Consider the following 8,919-nt stretch of genomic DNA (forward strand, 5'->3'; position numbering starts at 1 on the left):
TAGCTATCAAGTATATATATGAACACTTTGCAAAATTACCTTTCTGCAAATACGGGTATCTCAAGACAACAATGGATAGTGTACATATCAGCATCAGTTATAGATCTTTCACTGATTTTCAGATCTGAAGTAAGTAGCATAACTGAACACAAGTGTTTTGTGAAAAGTTGCAACAAATAATTTCCCTGATATATGAAATTTAAAATAACAAGGATCCAGTTCTTTTTGCTTTTGTGTTTTAGGAAAAAAAAGTATAACATGTGCACTGCATTTGGGCTGTGTCTAAAATTATATGGCAGGATGAATGTAAAATTGATTCCAGAATAATATTACAAAGGTGGTTATAATTTAACTCCTTAATCAACTGTTCCTTACCATTAAGAAAAAAGAGATTTTAATAGCTTGCTGGATTATAAATAATCATTAGCATTTTATATTTCGTTTTAAAGGTATAAAGGATTTATATTATGATTATGTGCTATCAACATCACTGTTGATACTGAGTCACTCCACGGACAGATTGTTGTCCGTGACCATCTGTTCCTAACTTGACCCAATACGTTCTTTCAATGATACATCCATGCCACTGTAACTGAGTCCATTCACTTTCCTGTTGATTATCCTCTTCTTTTTCTTTCATTTCCTCCAGTATTAAGAGTTCTCCAGAGAGCTAAGTCTTTGCGCAATGTGTTTAAGGTAAGATAATTTGGACAGGGTAATTTATGCCTTGAGTTAAAATTCTGGATTTATGAGCCATGTGTTTTCTTGGCTGTCAATGGTATTCTCCAATGCACTTGCAAGGAGAGTCCAGGATGGGTAATTCTTCAGTCTGATTGGTAGGGACTGAGTTTAATTTAAATATTAGGCAGGTGCCGCCCCCCTTAGCCCTCCAGTCTAAAAAACTCAGTCGCAGTAAAGGGACTCTGAGTTTTTGGCTCTGCCAACAGGGTTTGGTTTGAGTACTTATTAATTGTGTAGTAATTAATTATTAAATTAATTATTAAATTATGTTAATATTTTAAATTAAATATTGTTGAAAAATTTGAACATAAATTTTAACTTGCCTTGTTTTTTTCCTATCTTTTCTCCACAGGTGCAGCTGGGGGTTTCTCCTCAGGCAGCCCTGGGTTTCAGACCTCCAGTGGGTCTAATCCAGAGGACTGCAGCTCCTCCTTTCTGGGAACCCATACAGGTGCCTGTCTGTTGGGTCAGGAGTGAGCGCCCGGGGAAACTACCTCCGAGGTAGACTCCGGAGGAGAGGAGTAGGTTGCCGCCGCGGGGGGGTCCGCCCTTCCCCGTGGCGAAAATACCAGGGGCCAGGACGCCAGGGGTCCTCAATAGGCCCGGAGAAGACATCCGCCCCCCTCCCCCGTCGCCCCCGTATGGAAGCGATTTGGCGCGGAGTCCAGCTCGACGAGCCCAGGAGAGGCGGGAAACTGGCAAGCTTTCCAGCCGCCTCTGTGAGACTCCGGCGGCCATTTTTAAGGAGGTTTGCGCGCCAAGAGCTTGGGGCGTTGCTACGGCAACCGGCGGCAGCCATTTTTTTGCTGTCAAAGTTTGACAGCAAGGCGGGGCTGGCCGGCAGTTTCGGCGCGCGAAGCTCCTGCAGCTAGAATCTGCCCTGGCGACACGCAGGCGCAGAGGAAGCTAGTAGCTGTCAGTTTGTGCTTCGTGGAGAGAGCAGTCACGGATTTTTGTCGGATTTGCTCTAACGGTACAGGCAATCTCCATTGATTGACAGCATGGCAGATCAGGCAAGCCAGCTGGTGGAGGAGTCCTCTGCAGGACCTAGCACTCCAAAAGAGAGGCCCCAGAAGGCCAAAACCTCTCAGGGGGCCTCCCTGAAGGAAGCTGAGAAGCGCATCCGGGCGCTGGAGAGGCAGTTGGAGGCTTCTCAGAAGGTACAGGGCCCGGTTCCTTCTACCACTCAGCCCACACCTTTGATGGCCTCCCCCATGTTCCACCCGGGGTTGGTAGGCACAGCCACGGAGAGGGATTGGTCTCCAGAAAGGGTGAGGCTGACAACACCCACACCCAGGGCTGAGAGACTATGTGCAGTAGGCCCTGCTGCTTATCCGGCCTTTCCACCAGCCCAGTGTGGACAGACAGCTACCTTCACTCCTACTTCTGCAGGCCTGCGCAACTCCAATGAGGCCTGGCAGAGTATGCCACAGACTGTGCAGGACCTTATTGCCACCGCCTATACCCAAGGGGTGGCTGTGGGTGCCCAGCAACACCAGCAAGCTCCAGTGGGACTCCCTCAACTGAGGTCTCGAGACCCCTGGACTGCCCCAACCGCCTTTTCCTTGGAGGGCTCGATGGAGGAAGAGCGGTCATCTAGAGACAATTTCAGTGGGGCTGAAGATGAACTGTCTGGAGATGAGCAGCCCCCTGAACCGCCCATCTTTCCTGGTCTCTTCAAGTCATCACTCTTCCAGGTCCTATTGAATAAAGCTAAGTTGACCATTGATCAGGCGGGCGAGGGTGACCAGGCAGCGACGGCTGAGGCGGCTCAACCTGCTGGGGGCCTGTTTGTTTTCCCCAAGCAGGAAACAGTTCACATTCCGTCTTCCCACCTGTTCAGGGAGACCATCCAACGCCCGTGGGAGAACCCGGCTACTGCCCAGGGACCGTCTAATCTTGATCGCAGGTTCTACACATTTGATCAGGCCATGGAGGACCTGCTGGAATTCCCTGTTGTGGATAAACCAGTGACGAGCCTGGTGTCTAATGCCCTAGTTCCCTCAGAGTCGCAGGAGGGTCTCAAGGCAGAGGACAAGAGGGCGGAAAATGTGGTACGCAGAACGCACCAGATGTCTGCCTGGGCTCTTCGGGCCGCATCGGCGGCTTCGTTCTTCAACAGGGCCACGATTCTCTGGATCCAAGAGCTACAATCCAGGGTGGATCCGGAGGACAGCAGACTCAGACAGGACCTCAACAAGCTCCTGGCGGCCACGGAGTTTTCGGCGGACGCCACGATCAACGCCGCCAAATTTGCTTCCCGCGCAATGGCCTCCTCGGTCTCCTCCCGTAGGCTCATTTGGCTCAGGAGCTGGCAGGCGGACGTTAAGTCCAAATGGAGCCTGGCATCTGCCCCATTCAAGGGCAAGAAGCTGTTCGGGGAGGTCCTGGACGATGTCCTCATTGAGGATAAAGATAAGAAAAAGGTCATGCCAAGGTCCAGCAGGAAACAGGATAGAAGGTTCACTCCCTATCAACGGAGGCAGCCCTTTCGGTCCGAGCCCTCCTCGACGGGCACACAGGCGTCGAGGCCTTATTTTCAGGGCAGCTTTAGCCAGGGATCCTTTCGAGCAGACAGATCCTTCCAGGCAGACCGGAATAGAGCATACCAGGGCCGCCGCCCCTTTAGAGGAGGCAACAGAGGCTTTCGGAAGGCGAAGTGACTCCCAAGACAGCAGTTGTTTGGGCGGCAGGCTGATGGCTTTCCGTGGTACATGGGAGACTACGTCCTCAGACACCTGGGCGGTTTCCACAGTTGCACAGGGCCTGAGAATAGAATTCTTCTGCCCTCCTCCTCACAGATTTCTCCCGTGTCGGGTTCCCTCAGATGGGGAGAGAAGAAGACTCCTATTCAAAGAAGTCGAGCACTTACTGGACATTGGAGCTATAGAGGAGGTTCCCTTAACACAACAAGGCAGGGGCTTCTACTCGGCGATCTTTCTCATTCCCAAGTCGTCGGGGGGAGTGCGGCTGATTCTGAACCTCAGGCGCTTGAACCTCTATGTAAAATACAGGAGGTTCAGGATGCACTCTCTCCGGTCAATACTGGCAGCCATCCGCCACAGAGACTTGATGTCCTCCATAGACCTGAAGGAGGCGTATCTACATGTCCCAATATTTCCTCCTCACAGGCAATTCCTCAGATTCTGCATCGCCGGAGCACATTTCCAGTACAGGGCGATGCCCTTTGGCCTATCATCGGCCCCGAGAGCTTTTACAAAGTTGCTGGATGTCCTTACGGCGCATCTCAGATGTCAGTCGATACGTCTCATGGCGTATTTAGACGACATCGTAATTTTGTCCAGGACGAGGGATCGTGCACAAAAGGACCTACAATTGACCATACGGACTCTGGAAGACCACGGTTTTTCCATAAACTGGGACAAGAGCCACCTGACTCCCACTACTCGACTGGCCCACTTGGGGACGACGATAGATTCCGAACTGGGCGAGGTCTTCCTGTCACAGGACAGGCAATCCACAATCAGGAGGTTGGTGAGAGAACTAAGCCGCCAGCCGTACCCAAGTCTGCTATTCCTATCCCAGCTCCTAGGGACGCTAGTGTCATGCATTGGCATACTGCCGTGGGCAAGGTTCCACCTTCGACCGTTACAGTGGTTCCTTCTCCCCTTTCAAAAGCAGAAATCGAGCCATTCTCGCAGGAGGGTTTTCCTCAATGCCAGGGTTCGCAGATCTCTCAGGTGGTGGGTGTCTCAGGCCTTGAGCAGCGGTTCCTCCTTTCTGGAAAAGGAATTCCTCACGGTAACGACCGATGCGAGCCTGCGGGGGTGGGGAGCTCATCTTTCCTCACAGATGGCTCAGGGCCTGTGGTCGCAGCAGGACCTTTGCAACGTCAACATAAACTTCTTGGAACTGAAGGCAGTGTCACTGGCCCTCCACAGCTTTGCTCACCTGGTGAGGGATCAGCACGTGTTGATTATGACCGACAACGTGGCCACGCGTTCCCACATCAACAGACAGGGGGGAACACGGTCAGGGAGGCTGATGGCAGAGACGGAGTCTCTTTTCAGGTGGGCAGAGGCCAATCTGGCATCGCTCTCAGCGGAACACATTTCTGGGGTGGAGAACGTTTGTGCAGACTGGCTCAGCAGACAGTCGCTAGATCCAGGGGAGTGGCAGCTGGAACCCGGGATCTTCCTGGAGATCACCAGAAGGTTTGGGGTGCCGGTTATGGATTTGTTTGCAACGTGTCTCAACTCCCAGCTTCCCCGCTTCTTCTCCCGATTTCCATCCCAGGGAGCGGAAGGAGTGGATGCTCTGCACCTCAGATGGCCTCAGGGTCTTTTATATGCGTTTCCACCAATTTCCATAATTCCCAGAGTCATTCGGAAAGTATTACAGGAGCAGGCGGAGGTGCTGTTGCTAGCCCCCTTTTGGCCCCGTCGGATCTGGTTCGCAGACCTGATGCAACTTTCAATTGCTCCATCATGGCGGATCCCGGACCACCGAATCTCTCTCTTCCAGGGGACCATGGCACACCCGGAGCCTCAGTGGTGGCAGCTAACCGTGTGGCGCTTGAGCGGGAACGTCTGAGGAGTCAAGCTTTGCCAGACTCGGTTATTGAGACCATACAGGCTGCCCGTAGGCCTTCTACTAGGAGGATCTACCAGGCCACTTGGGAGGCCTTCTCTAAGTTCTGTGCACTACGACAGGTTGAGCCTCAGGTGGCTTCCCCACCTATGGTTCTGTCATACCTGCAGGCAGGTCTGGACAAGGGCCTCGCCCCGAATACTCTTCGTCGGCATGTGGCTGCTTTATCCAGCATCATTACATTGGACAGTCATCGCCCCTTGAGCAAACATCCATGGATAAGAGACTTCCTGAGAGGGGCGGCTAATCTTAGACCGCCAGTCATTCATCGCTTCCCGTCATGGGACCTGTCCTTGGTGCTTCATTCCATCACCGCACCTCCATTTGAACCTTTAAGACAGGTTTCTGTACGGCTGTTGACTCTTAAAACTGCCTTCCTGGTAGCCATTACGTCTGCCAGGAGGGTGTCAGAGATTTCGGCTTTATCTACAAGACCGGATTTATGTCGCTTTCACCCGGACAGAGTGGTCCTTAGATTAGACCCGGCTTTCCTACCTAAGGTGAATACCACTTTCCACAGGGCACAAGACATCGTGCTGCCGGACTTTTGTACACATGGAACTCACCCCTTAGAGTTGAGATGGCACAAACTGGACGTAAGGAGAGCACTTAAAATTTATATTCGCCGGACTCAGTCCTTTAGAGCTTCAGAAGCCTTGTTTGTATCCTTTTCATCTCGCTCTATGGGGTCCAGAGTTTCCTCCCAGACCATCAGCCGGTGGCTCCGTGACTGTATCTCGGAGGCTTACAGAGCTAGAGGTTCGCCTGTACCGCAGGGGATCACGGGGCACTCAACCCGCAGTGCCGCTACCTCGACTGCATGGAGGACACAGGCGTCTTTGGAGGACATTTGCCGGGCGGCCACTTGGGCTGCTCCCTCAACTTTTATAAAACATTATCGTATAGACTCCTATGCTTCATCAGAAGCAGCTTTTGGGAGGAGGGTCCTACAGGAGGTTTGTTCCTTTGCTGAGCCACTGGTCCAGCCTTCTCCCTCCCTCTAAGTTTTTTCTTGGGCATATCCCATCCTGGACTCTCCTTGCAAGTGCATTGGAGAAGGACCGTTGAACTTACCTGAACGGTCTTCTCGATGCACTGCAAGGAGAGTCCAGACCCACCCAGTTCTGGACCAGGGGCCATGTTATGGTTTAAGGTTCCTTTCTTTAAAGTTGTTGTGTTTTTTCATATGGTTCAATAAATGTGTTGGACTTTACTGCTCCTTCGTTTTAATTAGACTGGAGGGCTAAGGGGGGCGGCACCTGCCTAATATTTAAATTAAACTCAGTCCCTAACAATCAGACTGAAGAATTACCCATCCTGGACTCTCCTTGCAGTGCATCGAGAAGACCGTTCAGGTAAGTTCAACGGTCCTTCTCAGGAGTCTTCTCCAATACCAAAGTTCAAAAGTGCTAGTATTCTTTATAATATTCTGCTTCTTCACAACTTTTCACTTCCATAGAACGTTGCAGAGAATACCATGATTCGTGCTACTATGATCTTTGTAAGTAAAGAGACCCAAAACAGTATTTTTTTTTCACCACCTTCATGCCGTTAAGTGCTGGTCTTTGGCATACTTCTTGACTGCTAGTAGATCCCAAAAGGCAGTAGAATAATCTTGTCTTTAGTAGCACATGGATTACTAGCCAACCTGAGGGGCCCATTCTCTAGCACTGTAGCATCCATAATTTCATATTTTCTATCCATCTGTTTTTCTTTGTTAAATAACGGGAATTTAGCATTCTGCACTATATTATACATTGATATTTTTGCTTTTGTCACTAAAGTGATGGTCTTCTTCCAGCATCTGTTTATATTGCTGTTGCCCAATATAGGCAGCATCTGCTTGCTTGCTGTAGCTGAGCAGCTGCGACCTTCATGCCTTGCGTTATCATGCTGGGATTACATACTTTTGGTACATATCTCTGGCATTTTTTGCTCATCCTTCCCAAGAAACCCATCTCTCATCTCTCGCCCTGGCGAAACAGCACAACAGGAGTTAAGAGGAAATGCTAAAGGCAAGTTGATATGTAAATAACGTGTTTCTTTTTCTCTCTTATATTTTACTAGTTCTATTTGTTAAATATATATCTTACATTTTCTCCGGAACTCACATACATAGTGTTCTCACCTTTAAAGTTTTCCCCAGAACAGCAGTACTTTGAGATAGGTTTGACTGACTGAGTGAATTATTGACTCAGAATCATGCATTATATGAAGAGCCACTGCTGAATTAAGAAAAGGAAAACCTGGGTATTAGCCCTGATTATGACATATAATCAACCAATTGAATTGGGCTCTTTTTATTAAAAGCTACAGTACTTTGATGCAGTTAAGGGCACTGAGCTACTCACTGGGAGAGTATTTGAGTATTTATTTATTTATTTGGATTTGTATGGCGCCCTTCTCCGAGGACTCGGGGCGGCTCAGCATATACAGAAAAACAAGAATAATAGTAATCCAATTAATACATTAAAAACAGTCTTTAAAATTCTAATTAATGGACTATATCTGAAGCATGAACTCAGCTACTGATTACTTGTCACTAGGAAGGAGGTGATAGCAAACTACTAAAAACCTTGCCAAGAAAACCTGCAGAGACTTGTCCTGGCAATCACCAGGAGTCAACAGACAGTAGCAGCAAAAGTTTCCATAGCTGAGAACAAAACTGAACCTGGGTCATCCCAATCCAACTCCTTAATCACTATAGCATATTGTTATATAGAAATAGTGCTTAACATTTAGATACCACTTCACATTTCCCTATAAGCACTTTACAGAGTCAGCATATTACCCCCAAAAGTCTGGGTCCTCTTTTTACTGACTTTGGAAGGATGGAAGGCTGAATCAACCCTGAGCTGGTAAGAATCAAATTGCCAAATTGGAGTCAGCCGACAGTCAGCAAAAGTAGGCTGTAGTACTGCATTCTAATCACTGCGCCACCACAGTTCTATCTTAAGACTTCTTAGTAATTCCTCAAATATAGCTTCAACTGCAGTCATTAATTTAAAAAAATAGTTTTGTATGTGCCTAATAATGATAATTTTATACCTATCCAATTAACAGCTGTTAACTAAATCCAAGATAGAATAAATTCCCATGTATTCCTATTAACTTTTATTACAGGATTTTAAAATTTGATTGTAAAAAAGTTTCATTATAAAATATTTTGTCCTGCAAGATACTATTTTGTAAAATTGTGTATTAAATTGTTATAAAAATTACTCTTGAAAATAGATTATATATTTGGATCTTGATCTTGATCCTTAGCTGGATGGCTATTCAATATAATATACTGTACACATTAATGCTGTATCCAATCATGTCCAAATAAGATTATTACAAGAAAGCGTCACACCATTTTTTTCCTAGAAAGTATTAAAGGACCCACTGTTTTATAAAATAGTTGCAACAAGAGTTTGAAGAATATTTTATTATAAATAGACATTCTGGGAATTCCAAGAAATAATGAATCCCTTTTTGACAGTAATGTATTGACTGTTCACACTTCACACACACACACACGAAAAAATTAAGACGTTAAACAAAATCTGGGGGGAAGAGCTAAGG

This window comes from Erythrolamprus reginae, chromosome 1 (assembly GCF_031021105.1).
Source record: "Erythrolamprus reginae isolate rEryReg1 chromosome 1, rEryReg1.hap1, whole genome shotgun sequence".
Taxonomy (NCBI): domain Eukaryota; kingdom Metazoa; phylum Chordata; class Lepidosauria; order Squamata; family Dipsadidae; genus Erythrolamprus; species Erythrolamprus reginae.